This window comes from Cherax quadricarinatus, chromosome 19 (assembly GCF_038502225.1).
Source record: "Cherax quadricarinatus isolate ZL_2023a chromosome 19, ASM3850222v1, whole genome shotgun sequence".
Lineage (NCBI taxonomy): Eukaryota > Metazoa > Arthropoda > Malacostraca > Decapoda > Parastacidae > Cherax > Cherax quadricarinatus.
The window spans coordinates 16,385,996-16,400,007 of record NC_091310.1 but is presented as its reverse complement, the minus strand read 5'-3'; positions in this window follow the sequence as shown (position 1 = coordinate 16,400,007).

Genomic DNA, 14,012 nt, shown 5'->3' with positions numbered 1-14,012 from the left:
AAGTGTCTCAAAGAATGAGTATATTGTGCTAACAATTACTTCGTAATTCAGAAAATGTTCTGGAAGTGAGCACAGTTGGAACTGTTATTAAAATTCTTTTGTCAGTAGGAGGTTTTATTAGTCAAAGAAGAGGAAAGATGTGTTGTCCATTACATAATTTCAGAAATAATGTCTCTCTTCAAACATCACAAGCTTGCAGGCAATATCTTTACTGCCTTGATATCTGAGAAAGAGCCGTGTCCCCACTGTGATAATTACTGTCTCTCTGTGGTGACTACTGTCTCTCTGTGGTGACTACTGTCTCTCTGTGGTGACTACTGTCTCTCAGTAGTGACTACTGTCTCTCTGTGGTGACTTGTCTGTGTGGTGACTGTTGTCTCTCTTTGGTGACTACTGTCTCTCTGTAGTGACTACTGTCTCTCTGTGGTGACTACTGTCTCTCTGTGGTGACTGTCTCTCTGTAGTGACTACTGTTTTTTTGTGGTGACTGTCTCTCTGTAGTTACTGTCTCTCTATGGTGACTGTCTCTCTGTGGTGACTACTGTCTCTCTGTGGTGACTACTGTTTCTCTGTGGTGACTACTGTCTCTCTGTAGTGACTACTGTCTCCCTGTGGTGACTGCTAAGTGTCTTACTGTAGTGACTGTTTAGTGCAGGATGGATGGACCGACATATCATCACAAGGTTCCTTCTGTTATGGGCTGGTCTTTGGTGAATTATTCCTTGACACAGTATAGTGATTGTTTTAGTCTCTAGAATGAAGAGTGACGTACCAACTAATGGAACTGGACCACCACGTTCACAGAGATGAACAATTAAAATAGTTCTCCAGCATGGATATAAATACAAAAAAAGGTCTACAAAATATCTAGTGGTTGATGAGTAGGTCATATTAATTTTAAAGCCACTAATGTGTTTCAGTAGCATTATATAACACTGTAGAGTCATTTGCACAGCGGTCATTTTATAAGTGAATATTTTGACAATGTTTCTCCTCCTTGGAAGGTCTCGCAGCAGGATGGCTGACTCACTTGGTTGGCCGTGGTTTTTGCAGAGCTTCCGTCTCACTGCGCATCAGAGTTGGTCATCTCGTGTCTGGTCAGGCAGCTCACCGCTAGGGGTTGACTACGCTTCTTACCATTTTTGGTTTTATTGTTATTACTCTATTATTTGCTTTTGTTACCAGTTAAAATTCCTTCTCAATGTATATTTCTTTATGGACATTTAAATATGTTTCGTCTTTACATTGTACTCCACATAATATACTCTTTACAGTAACACATAATGGCTTTTCGTAGAACATATTTTACTCCATTCACTACATGTAATGGCTTTAAGTTGCATTTAACATGTATTACCATTATTTAATTTTATATAACATAAATAATGTCAGATTAAAAACACTTGGTATGTGCCGAGTATGTTGTATATTATTCGACATTTGTCACACAACCATTTAACAAGCCCTCTTGATCATTGAACTGGAAATTCAGAGTGTAGTATTGCTGGTGTCCCACTGTTTCGCTTACTGTCCACTTCAAACTACCATTCACATTGAAGCCAGCTACTCCAGCCAAGGTGACATCACTCCTGCCCACCTTGCTGGGTGGTAAACACTGGTCGTGTCAAGTTGTGCCTTTCAGTGCCTCTTGGTTGCACCATCTCGTACACTGATATCATAATTTATGAATATTGTACATACTGTAATTAAGTAGTGAAGGAATACATGGATAAAGAATTCTACCCCTGCCGTGTTTTCCTTGCCATTGTTCTGCCCTGCAAATATTTAGAAATTCATTGACATTATATAACTGCAAATCAGATCAATACTTATTCATGTGGCTCTTATTGTTCCTGAACGTCTTGTGTGTAGTCATTCCTGGATCGACTAAATGTGCTTTGTAAATGGCATGAAATGATTCAGAGGTGCATGGCAGGGAGAAAAGTAGTGAGGGATCCTCTGGTGAATATACAGGTGAGGTAGAGAGGATGGTGTTGGGTGTTCGGGATTCTCGACAGATGAAACTTGGTTAATGATGGTGATGCTATTCTACTGACAAAGTTTAGGTTACGCCACTAGTGAACTTATTCTTGCCCACAATGATCTGATAGAAGAGGTGATGTCTACCGTTCATCGTTTCTTTTTCTTAATGGTGCTCATCTCGATTTCTGTTCTGGTGGGGTCGGAGTGTTGCTGAACATGTTGTTTTTGGTGGTAACACTCTTTGGGCACTAGTTCACACTGCACCAACCATCATCGACTCAACTTCATTAACCAATACTTTCATCTTCTGGCCGGACAATAAAAGTAATTCTTTGAAATCATCTGTAGGTCATGTTTTTTATTTCAAAAGTCATATAAGTTTTACCACTGTTTAAGTACCCTGCAAGAATTATTTTAGTGCGAAAACAAAACGTTTTAAACAGATCGAAGTATTCACGTCGAATGTCAATGTAGTAATATATGATCATGTTATCTAAACTTTCTACAAAGTCAAGGGCGACTTCCATTATGAGACAAGAATGTGTAAAACTGCGTGAGTAAAAAGACAATTAAATGACTTCCCATTAAAATTTGTTCAAGTAAAGGATGCTGGTGGGCACATGTGCGGTATGTGGAGGAGAATCGAGTGTCATGCAAGACAGTGCAGTGTGTACACTAGATTTGCGAGTGTCTTAAAAAGTAAGGTAGGTAAACGATTTTCCCCTTCAATTTGACGGAACTCCTAGATAATGGTAGGCACATCGTAAGCTCAAGTCTTGAATGACTTGGATGAAGGGGTCTATGATAATCTGAAGATTAACATGTAGACAGGAAATTCGCTGACTGCTATGATAAAGTGGTAATGCTTTTTGGATTACACTAACGCATCGGTAGAGAGTTCCAAGCTAATGTGTGTGTCTGTGATGCTGCAGGTATCAGAGTCAGGGAGCACGTGACGAGGTGGACGTTTTCAAAAATCCTTGGAAAAAATATTGGGTAAAAAAAAAGAATCTGATGCATTAGGGTTTTCAAGGAAAAATATTTAAAGGAATTTCATTCATATCCTACAGCAGGAGTACCAGCGAAAAAATTTCTGCCTGCCCTTGAGAGTGCAAGTGACGAGCGGTTCTCCTAAATATATTGGGGCAGGTGCTAGTGCCGTTGTAATCCAGAAACAGGAGTTTTTATTAGTAGGAAATATAATGCATTTTCCCCTTAAATAAAATTATTCTGCAAGCTGGCACGTGCCTGTAAAAATGATGTTATATGGAGAGAGAATCATTGGTTAGCACCTGGGACACTGTGTTCTTCAGTGGCACCTGGGACACTGTGTTCTTCAGTGGCACCTGGGACACTGTGTCCTTCAGTGCCACCTGGGACACTGCGTCCTTCAGTGGCACCTGGGACACTGCGTCCTTCAGTGGCACCTGGGACACTGCGTCCTTCAGTACCACCTGGGACACTGCAATTAATGGTTTACAAAAATCGTCTGCACATTCTTTAAGGCATCATTGGAAGCAGTTTACCGTGACCTAGAGACGCAGTTAGTTGTAATGTGTTTATTTGAATGGGAATTAGTGATTATGAATATGTAACTTACTGTAGGTAAAATTTGGTAATTTTAGTTTTTGTCAGATATTTGTAATAATATCTTTTAGCTTTACAAAATGAATATTCCTTTTAATGGAGTGAATGAAAAAATTCAAGGTCCGATAATTTTACTGAGTCGTCACTGAATAGTTCTGGCTAAAAAATCTCCATAAAAAGCATGATAAATTGGCACATGAAAATCATAAAAGTAAAAAATTCTTCGATCAAAATAATCATTTCATGATCCAGACACTAGTAGAGGGTAGGAGGATATGAAATTAGGAAACATAATACATGTCTGTGTAAAGTGTCAAAATCATGCTGAACGTTAACATCAGAGATGAAGTTTGAGATGTTACAAGCCTACAGTCAAAGGACGGCTTCGGTGGCTTGGCTTCCTTGGAAAAGTTTTGATCCCACCCCAGGGAGTCTTTCAGAAATAACAAGAACAGAGTGAGACTAAAAGTACACACGAACCTCTAAATAATAGAATTCGTCGCCAGAATGTAATACCATACAACAGTATTGTTATGCGCAGTACGAGAAGTGATAAACAGTTTGCCATTCTTTGTATATTATGAGTTTCAGCGCAAGTTCACTTGTAACAATAACTTATTGATGCTGGTGATGCTATAAACTTAAGTCAGAATTTATTTTTCATTTTGAAACTGCTCTTCTATCATAGGGGTTATATTACTAGGAAATATCGTGAAGGAAACCGAAAAGACAGAAGTGATTGTTGTTAGTATGACATTCTCCATTGTACTGTATGAGGCTACCTAAGCTGTATATATTCTTGATATCCTAATTTGGTTTAACATAAGTCACCCTAAATGTCTAAAAAGCAGACTAAAGTATCTTCAGTAAAGAGAGAGGCATTTACAGGATAAACAAGAGAGAAGAGGGGTCACCTTTTTCACTATTATATTCAATTTAAGAGAGGTCAGAAAAAAATAAGGAAAGGCAAAAGAGAATATGAAATTTAGGTTGCGGAGGAAGCTACGATTAGCTGAAACGATTTGTTTCAGGTATATAATCATAAAATTAGGAAAAAGAAATATGACGATTTAGAAGAGTTAAATTCAAATGAATAGGTGCAGATTTGGCCATTTTGTGCCTAAAATAGTGTGAGTTTTTATTCTGGATAAAGCACGTTAAATATTCTTCAGTATATCTATCTCTTCTGCACGGCTTCAATCTTTAATGGTTGATGCATCTTAGGACCAAGACAGTACCTTTTATTTTTCGTTTGCTTGCAGTAGTAGCAAAAATAAATTGGAATCACTAGAATCAGTGCTATAAGAAGAGAACGACTTATCTGATCGGCATTAAATTTTAACCAATGATGTGGTTTCCTGAACATAAAGCTTATACTGCCACTGGGAGGCATAAGTTCCAATTTGCTAATTTTATTGAATTAGTGATACACTTTACTTAATAACTAAAGAATGCTTCTGATTAGCTTCAAAATATTACTGACAATGTATTCTATAAGTTCTGCACAAATAGTTGCAAATCTGAAACATCTAAAAATCTTTTGAATTGTTGGAATCAGATCAGTTACTGTAAAATGCCTTTTCTTATCGGCTTCAAACTTTTACCATTAGTGGGATTTATAAAACACTGTTTGTCAATAACTTAGAGTTGTGTAAATTTCAATTTACCCGTTTTAGAAAACAAACAGTTTCCCATGTAATAACTAGTGAATGACTCTTCTGATCAGCTTCAAACCCTAAATGCTGGTGTTCCTTAATACGATTTTTTATTATTAATTTTGGGCTGTATGGTGCCAGTTTGCCATTTTTGGCCAATTTTATCAAAATGAATTTTTTAAACACACAAAAATAAAATAGTTTTTTTTTTTAGGAGTGTAAACAATTTTGAATAGAATAAAATAAAAAAAAGCGGAAAATAAAAAACCGCTGTTATGTGGTGCTTTCAAATTTAGTGAGAGAAAACAACCATTTATATTGGGAAACTCGCAGCAACATATTCTTTCACTTTCTCACAATATTTATTACTCGAGAACGCCTAATTCGAATGGTTTCAAAATTTTAACGCTTTTCTAATGTATCTTGGGCAAGATTCATGACACTATTTGCATGAATGTGTGTCTTATGCACAATGCTACTTAGGCCGTTTACAGATTTTGGTGACAGAGGAGACAGGCTGCTCTAATCAGCTTTAAATTTTCAACGCTTCTACTAAGAAAGTTGGTATATTTAATGGAGTCTGTATTTACCCTTTTGCCACTTTTAATCACGAAATTATGTAGTATTTTTTATACCATTTTGCAATATTTTGCCTTGATACTGGTGGGGGGTTTATGGTTCAAGGCACTGAACATATATTTCTGGTGCTTCGATCGAATCTTAATGCCTTCTGTTCTACAGGGATATATATTTACTACTGATTTGCAGTTTCCTCTGAATAAAATATTACAATTGTGAAAGGTATCAATCTTCAATGGCTGATACATCATATAAAACGTGTGGAAAATACGTTTTCTGGTAAGCTGTAAGCGTTTAGTGCTGATGTATTTTCCTCATAAGGAAAGAATCTCTTGAGGTTAGCTTGTGTAAGTTATCGTGTGCCAATTTATTAATCAAATTAGTGTTTGCGAAATAACTATAGAATATCTCTTTTGATCAGAAATAAGTCTCAGTATTTGACTTTGGTTATCCCAGGTTAAATAAACATGTCTTCAACGTCTCTGACATTGTGTTCACTCAAGACCATTGTTAAACATTTGTAGGACCCCAATGGAAATATGCCATTTAGTCTGAATTTTTGGGGTTATCCTAGGCTCTCTACACATATGCTGCTATGTATGATAATCTACGTAACTGTATTTGTGTATACATGAATAAATTTACTTACTTGCTAAATCGTGTACAATATGCTTATGTACAACTTACTTGTTTGCTTAGGATTTTATCTCTTTGGTTTTCTTGAATTTTTTAAGATGGATTTGGTGTATGAATGCCCTAATTTACCACTTTTATTGAAGAAATTTGGATATTATTTTATGGTGGCTTGTGAATGCCTCTTCTATTCAAATCTTTCAACGCTAATATTTAACTACAATATCAGCATATGCTTCACTACACAATTCCAAACGCGTGCAGTGAGGCACTGGGGACTGGAATTAAAGAATTCGGGGATACCTTCACCTGATCGCGGAACGACCGAAATATAGCTTGTTGACTCTAGTTTCATAAATACTGCATCAAGAGTATTAGGAAAGTCTTCCACATGTGCGCCTCCAAGCTTCTGAACTTCGGCACTAACTTTCAAACTTTGTTGTAATAACACACAATTCAGCATTTACAATTAACTTGTTGAGCTAAAGAATCAAATATATTCTTCCCAGCCCTATACTAAATAGTAAAGTTTGCCATAGTACTGCTCCCTTGGGAAGCTTAGGATAAAGCCATCGTCTATTCTCGCCCTAACTTCAATATCTAGACAGAATTAAAGGTAACTAGGTAATTAAAGATAATAGACAACCTAGATAACCTCCATAAAGTCTTTTATTTGGAAAAATAAGTTCGAATACCGTTCCAGTAGTCGGTGGCCGGAGGCCAGGGATGACAAAACATTAGTGCGATGAAATGTGGAAGTTCATGCATGTGTAGTGAAATATGCCATGCTTGAAGATAACATCAATGCACAGTTGAATATGATACATAGGCACAGACATGCATTTGCGGTGGAAGACAAATTACATGCGCAAGTAAAATTGACTTACATGTGCTGTGGAAAATAACATGTACAGTGAAAGTTGAAATATATATGCAGTGGAAAACGACTTAAATATGCAGTGAAAGATGACCTACAATTACAGTAGAAGATAACATACATTCACAGTGGAAGCTGGCATACATATGCAGCGAAAGATAACAATCTTGGGGGACGATAATATGCATTTGAAGTGGAAGATAACTTAAATGTGAAGTGGAAAAGTGCTGACATATTCAGTAAAAAATGGCCTGCATGCATCATGGAAGATAGCATACATTCTCAGTGGGAGATAACATATATATATAATGAAGATAACATACTTTCACAGTGGGAGATGGCACATGAGGAGCTATTGAAACGTTCCCGGACTCGAATTTTCACACACTTTCTCGGTGAAATATGGCAGCGACGTTGATCACTCCGGGTAATACACCTCTTTGTGAAATAGCCAAGTGAAATCATCAAAGCCTTTAAATTAGGATGGAACAGTCGGCCGACTAAACTGATGTGCAGCGCCTACTGCGGAGGCAAAACATCTCATCAGTAACGGTACCAGGTGTAGGCCTCTGTACAAGGAGGACGAGACGAAATTGGACGTATCCACCAACTTTGTGGCAGGTGGGCCAAACTAATCTGAGGTTCCGAGCGACCCTTGACTTGCTAGCTCCCCAATCAAGCTCGGCTTCATCGGCGCCCTTACTAATAAAATTCTAAACAGATTCACAATGTGAAAATATATAGGAATATAGAGTTTATTCCAATATACGATTAAAAGAAAACAATTAAATCACAACATTAGAGTTGGAAATCCTTTCATAATGATCCCTTAAGGGGTGTCTAGTCATATGGGGTAGTTAGTCATAAGGGGTAGTACGGCCTCAGGGGCGTTACATGTAAAATGCACCACGTCAGCCTATCAGCATCCTGTCGGCCAACATTAGAGGTTTCATTACTAATGTTGGAGAGCTCACACATAGTTTTGTGAACACTCGACGTCCCGACATGATAGCTGTTGTTGAAACATTTTTGGATGACAGGACTCCAGAAAATTTTGCAAGAATTGCTCGCTACACCTCATGGATGAGAAGAGACAGGCAAGGGCAAGGAGGAGGTGTTGCTGTGTGCGCTTCTCTAAAAGTGTTCATGCCCAGCACATTGATGTTGCCACCCCTACTTATCTTAAAATGATGTTCTTCAAGCTCTGCATAAACACTAGTATCTCTGTACTAGCATGTGCAATGTACAGACCTCAGTGGCAACAAGCAGACCCCATCAACTTCCTAATGGAAAATATTGACTCCCTTCTGCTACAACACAACTGAAAACATATCACAATTGTTGGTGACCTTAACCAACACCTTATACTTTGATGACCTTCTTGCAGTATTTGACATGAGAAACTTTGTTGATTTCCCTATTCACATCTCCGGCTCCTCCCTTAACCCAGTAGAGAGTGATCTGGCAGAAGGCTAGACACTTGTCAACCCCTCGGCTACGTTGGATCGTCTGACCACAAGGCTGTTTTTACGACACTTAAGATTCCAACAGAACGAGGTGAGGAATAAACACGCACAACCTGGCTATGGGAAAGAGGTAATTGGCCAATCCTTTGCTCTGAGCTCGCCACCACCTATTAAAATGCTCTTCTCCAAGGGGATGTTGACAACCAAGTGAAAGCCTTCACTGGACACATCTTTAATCTACAACAAGAACACATTCCTCACCGGCAATATGTGACGAAGCCTACAGATCAGCCTTGGTTTGGCTTTCGCTGTAGAGAGGCTGCTACTGCTAAGTACAAAGCATGGCGAAGGTATAAGAGACATCCTACCATCTATAACAGGAACTTGCACAGGCAAGCCTGTAGGCATATGGGTGACGTTCAAAAGTGGGCCATAGCTAAATGGGAGGTAGACACTAAAAGAAAGCTAGCATCAGGTAGGGTAGGCTCCAAAACCTGGTGGTCCTTGGTCAAATGCAGACAAGGTTATCTGCCTGATGAACTCATTCCACCTCTAAATCGACATGATGGGACCACCTCTACTAGTAGTCAAGAGAAGGCGGACCTCTTTGCTGAACACTTTGCTACCAAAATGCAAGTTCCCGATCCAGCAAGGGACCCTCCTTGGCTAGCTGCAAGAACTGTGTCAAAAATGTCAGTGGTGACAATAAGGCAGGAGGAGGTGCATTTCCTTCTTAAATTGCTTGACCAAGAAAAGGTTGTGGGCCCAGACAAGTTGAGCCCAAGATTGCTGAGATGTGCAGACCAGCTAGCAGCACCTCTAACTCGCATCTTTCAGCACTGCCTAGTACAGTGTAAATGGCCCTCTCTATGGAAAGAGGCAAATGTAGTCCCTGTTCACAAAAAGAAGAGCAGAGCAGAAATCAGCAACTACAGACCAGTGTCACTCCTGTCAATCACTGATAAGATCCTTGAGACAATAATCTCCAGACAAATGGCAGAGTTTTTTGACTACCACTCACTACTTTGTGATCGCCAATATGGCTTCAGGAAAGGTTACTCTGCTGCTGATCTGTTGTTAAACCTCTCCACTAAGTGGCACCAGTCACTTGATGAATCCAAAGTCAGCTGTGTGGTAGCACTGGACATTGCTGGCGCTTTCGACCGGGTGAGGCACCAGGGCCTCTTAGCAAAACTTCAAGCACTGGGAATTGCAGACTCTACGCTATGTCTCCTCAGTGATTACCTTCATGGTAGATCTCTAAGTGTAGTTCTCAATGAAACGGAATCAGCAAGACATCCTATTGGGGCAAGTGTTCCACAAGGAAGCGTGCTGGGACCATTGTTATGGAATGTCTACTTCAACGACCTTCTTCATCTCATCCCAGAATCACATGCATATGCAGACGACTGTACACTGACATTCATTTACCCAAGAGAAGAAATGCCAGCTGCTCTAAGCTACATCAATCACCAGTTAAGAGCTATATCAGCTTGGGGAAATAGATGACAAGTAACATTTTCACCTGAGAAAACGCAAATGATGATCTTCTCTAGGCACCATGATGGTAATGCTGGTGCAGTAGTAAGGATGAATGGGAGGGTGTTGGCACCTGGAGAAGAAGTTGATATCCTTGGGGTGAAATTTGACTCCAAACTAACCATGAAAAACCATGTTGTAAATCTTGCAAACAAGGCAGCCAGGAAGCTTACAGCGCTTCGCCGTATCTCGCATCTGCTTGACAGTAGGGGTTGCAAGATTCTGTAAGAGGCACAAGTACGCTCACACCTTGATTATGCTCCACTTTCTTGGTTTGCCTGCCTCCCCTCTCATCTGCGACTGCTTGACAGAGTAGAGAACAGAGCAAGACGTCTCATCTCTCGCCTGGACCCATCCTGGATAGATCTGTCATTTCAGCAGAGCCTTCAACATAGGAGGGATGTGGGTGGCCTTACTATTATGTAAAAGGCCAATATTGTCAAAGTACCACACTTGGATCCACTTCGAGGACAGCGTGAAACAAGCTTTTATGCCACAAGACAGGCAGAAAGCAGCAACGTCACTCTGTCTGTACCCTTCTCCAGAACATCACTCCATCTGAGATCATATATACCCAGGATGACTCGAGTATGGAACACATTCGTACAGCATAATGATGTCAACGAGATAAAGTCAGTTGATCAAATGAAAATGCTGGCCCACGAATGGCTCCAACTTCATCCTGTTCCCTACTTGTATGTCTCATAACAATAAAAATGCTTTCAAATGAGCTGATGTAGGCAACAGCTCTTAGCTTGCCAATAAAGTTAGGAATCCTTAACCTGTAAATAGCTTGTCAATAAAGCTAGGGATCCTTAACCTTGTCAAACCCTGTGTAAAAAAAAAGAATGTGTTCGAGAGTTTTCAAATAAAAAGGAAAAAATGGAAAAAAACACACTAGTGATTTTATGAAAATATATTTCTGATTTAATGAAAAAATATTAGTGATTTAATGAAAATAAATTAGTGATTTAATCAAATTAGTTTATTGATTTAATGAAAAAGCTTAGTTTTTTAGTGAAAAAAGATCAATGATTTAATGAAAAAAACATTAGTGAATAATAAAAAAAAAAGATTAATAATATAATGAAAAAAGATTAGTTACTTAGTGAAAATAGATTAGTGATATAAAACGTAGTGCATTTTAATAAAAGACGCTCCATAGTACATAGTAGTGTTTAGTGCGTGGTGCCCGGGGCATCCCCTGGTTTTGCGGGTATAACTTGGGACATCTCTGACAATGAACAGGAAATTATTTGATGCTTAATGTTACTGAAGTATTGTTATAAAATATTTTAGTCATATGTTTATATTATATGTTAATAATGTGACAGCGATGAGAACCATATTGCAAATATTATTAAATAAGTGAAATTATTCAATGAAGCAGAAATGCTGCATAAAGAGAAAGTAAAAACATAACAATTACATATGTATGATTTATGTCAGGTGGAAAACCGTGGTATATTTAATTACAGTGATGTTTTTGTCGCCCCTGGTTAACTGCCCAGCTGACCCGCCCCTTAATGATGCCCTGAGTTTCGGTTGTGTGTTTTGTACTCTTCTCTTGTGGAGAGTGAAGTGTACAAGTTCGAAATCTCTGTAGGTCTGAAACGTTTGTAAGTTATATATACTCGATGTGGATGGTTAGGCATTTTAAAACCTCATGTGGGCCTGTGTATCAGGAGGATCAGATGAAGTAACAGGTATTCACAAACCTGGTTTTCCCAGTTTGAGAACCATTTTATTTTGAGCGACAAGCCCAAACTAAAATGGGGTCTGACTGCCATAAGTACTTTGACAGAAATTAACGTGATACATTTTATGTGTATTTCACCTCCAACTGAGATCCTCTTCAAAAGTTATAAGAGTAACGGCATATTATGTAGAAATAGAGAGTTAGTGAAACTCTGGTCATCACAAAATAGCCACCATCTCTAATTCACTTTTCATCAAAGACCATTACACATTACTTCAGTCACCATTCTACTCAAAAATAAAGAAGAACTGATTCCAGTTTTTTAAGTGCCCTGGAAATATGTAGCCCAAATTAAACCAAGAAAATATTATTAAATAGCACTTCTAATTAGGATACCCAGATTGGTTCTTTCGATCAGAACTCAACGTCAAAATAAACTATTTCAAGCCCACAGACCCAGCTATCCCAAAATTACCTTCAACAATAAAATAGGCTCTCCCTTTGCATCCAGGCATATTGGTTAAGTTTAAAAAATTCTTATATATATCATTTCCTTACCTTAACAAAACAGAAAATGGTTCTCTAAAAACCATAAATATGCAGTCAAGTCAAAAACTCTATATGTACTAAATACTCTGTTAAAACTGTAATTGTACTTACATGGGACAGACGGGCGGAGGATTGCAATTTTATCCACGAAAATTTTGGAATGAGCACTCGAAGGTACAATGCCCAAATATAATAATTCAAAAGGACAACAGAAACCGTAATCTAGTAATTTACTCTGAAAAATACTCACACCAATCTGAAGACTAAAATCTAATTTCAAACCACTTCACAGAATCATTCTCCACTCTACACCAAGAATAATCTCACCCAACAAGTGGTATCTTCCAACTTACTTTCTTCACCTGATTTGTCCTCTTCCTGTATTTCGTACATAATAAGCCTCTCATTCATTCTTATGTATCAGTTAAGCGGATCTCAAGTGGAACTCTTTAATACTGTACATAAAATTCTATAACACTTTTTTTGCATCTCCTCATAGGAATATATAATGTTTATATTTTGAGTTACACATTCCTTAAAATTTCATTCATTTTTTTTATATAACTTTTTATGTTAATTGAAAAATAATTAAATAATATACTAATATTTCTTTAGATTAATCAACAGTCTTAACCATTCAGTAAGTTTTCCCAGCATAATCTCAAAATAGAATGTTTTCTTGTGACTATATTTTATACACTGCCATCAGTGCATCTAGTACTAATATTTCCTGTTTAATTTCAGTTGCATTTCTATAATGGAATTGGTGAGAAAACGAAAAATGGGGATTTGAAGAGCGGTGAGAGTAGACAAAAAGTCTGAATGGGGAAAACCAAGGCGAGTGGAGTCGAGAGTCTTATATCACGTAGCAAGGTGACGATGGCATGGACAAGTACCTGATGTACACTGTTGAAGACAGACCTGTTGGAGGAATTGGAGAAAGAAGACTTATTTTAGAGCACGAGATTTTCATCTCGTAGAGAAATTGGCGACAGTAACAGCATCAACAAGAATGATACAAGCAGCAGCAACAGCAGAACCAGCGCAGCATCATCAGAAGTGGCAGCAGCAATGGCAGCAGGAGCAGTAGTAGCGGCAGCAGCCGCAGCATTAGCTGCAGCAGTAGCAACAGCAGTGCCAGGTTCAGAAGTGGCAGAAGCGGCAGTAACAGCGGCAGTAACAGCAGCAGCAACAGCAGCAGCAGCAGCACGAAAATCCATCTCTTAGAAGTGCTGACCACCATGTATTTACTACTATAAATGCCAGGCGGGAGGGGGAAGGAAAGAAAAGGGATGGAGGGCATTATATGCTATAAAAACTAGAAAACAACTGTTAAATTTATATACATTGTATACGATTATAGAATATTAATGTCTATTTTCCAACCCCTTGTTTTCCGCACATTTTAATAATACTATTATCATTATTGTGTACCGCATTATTAT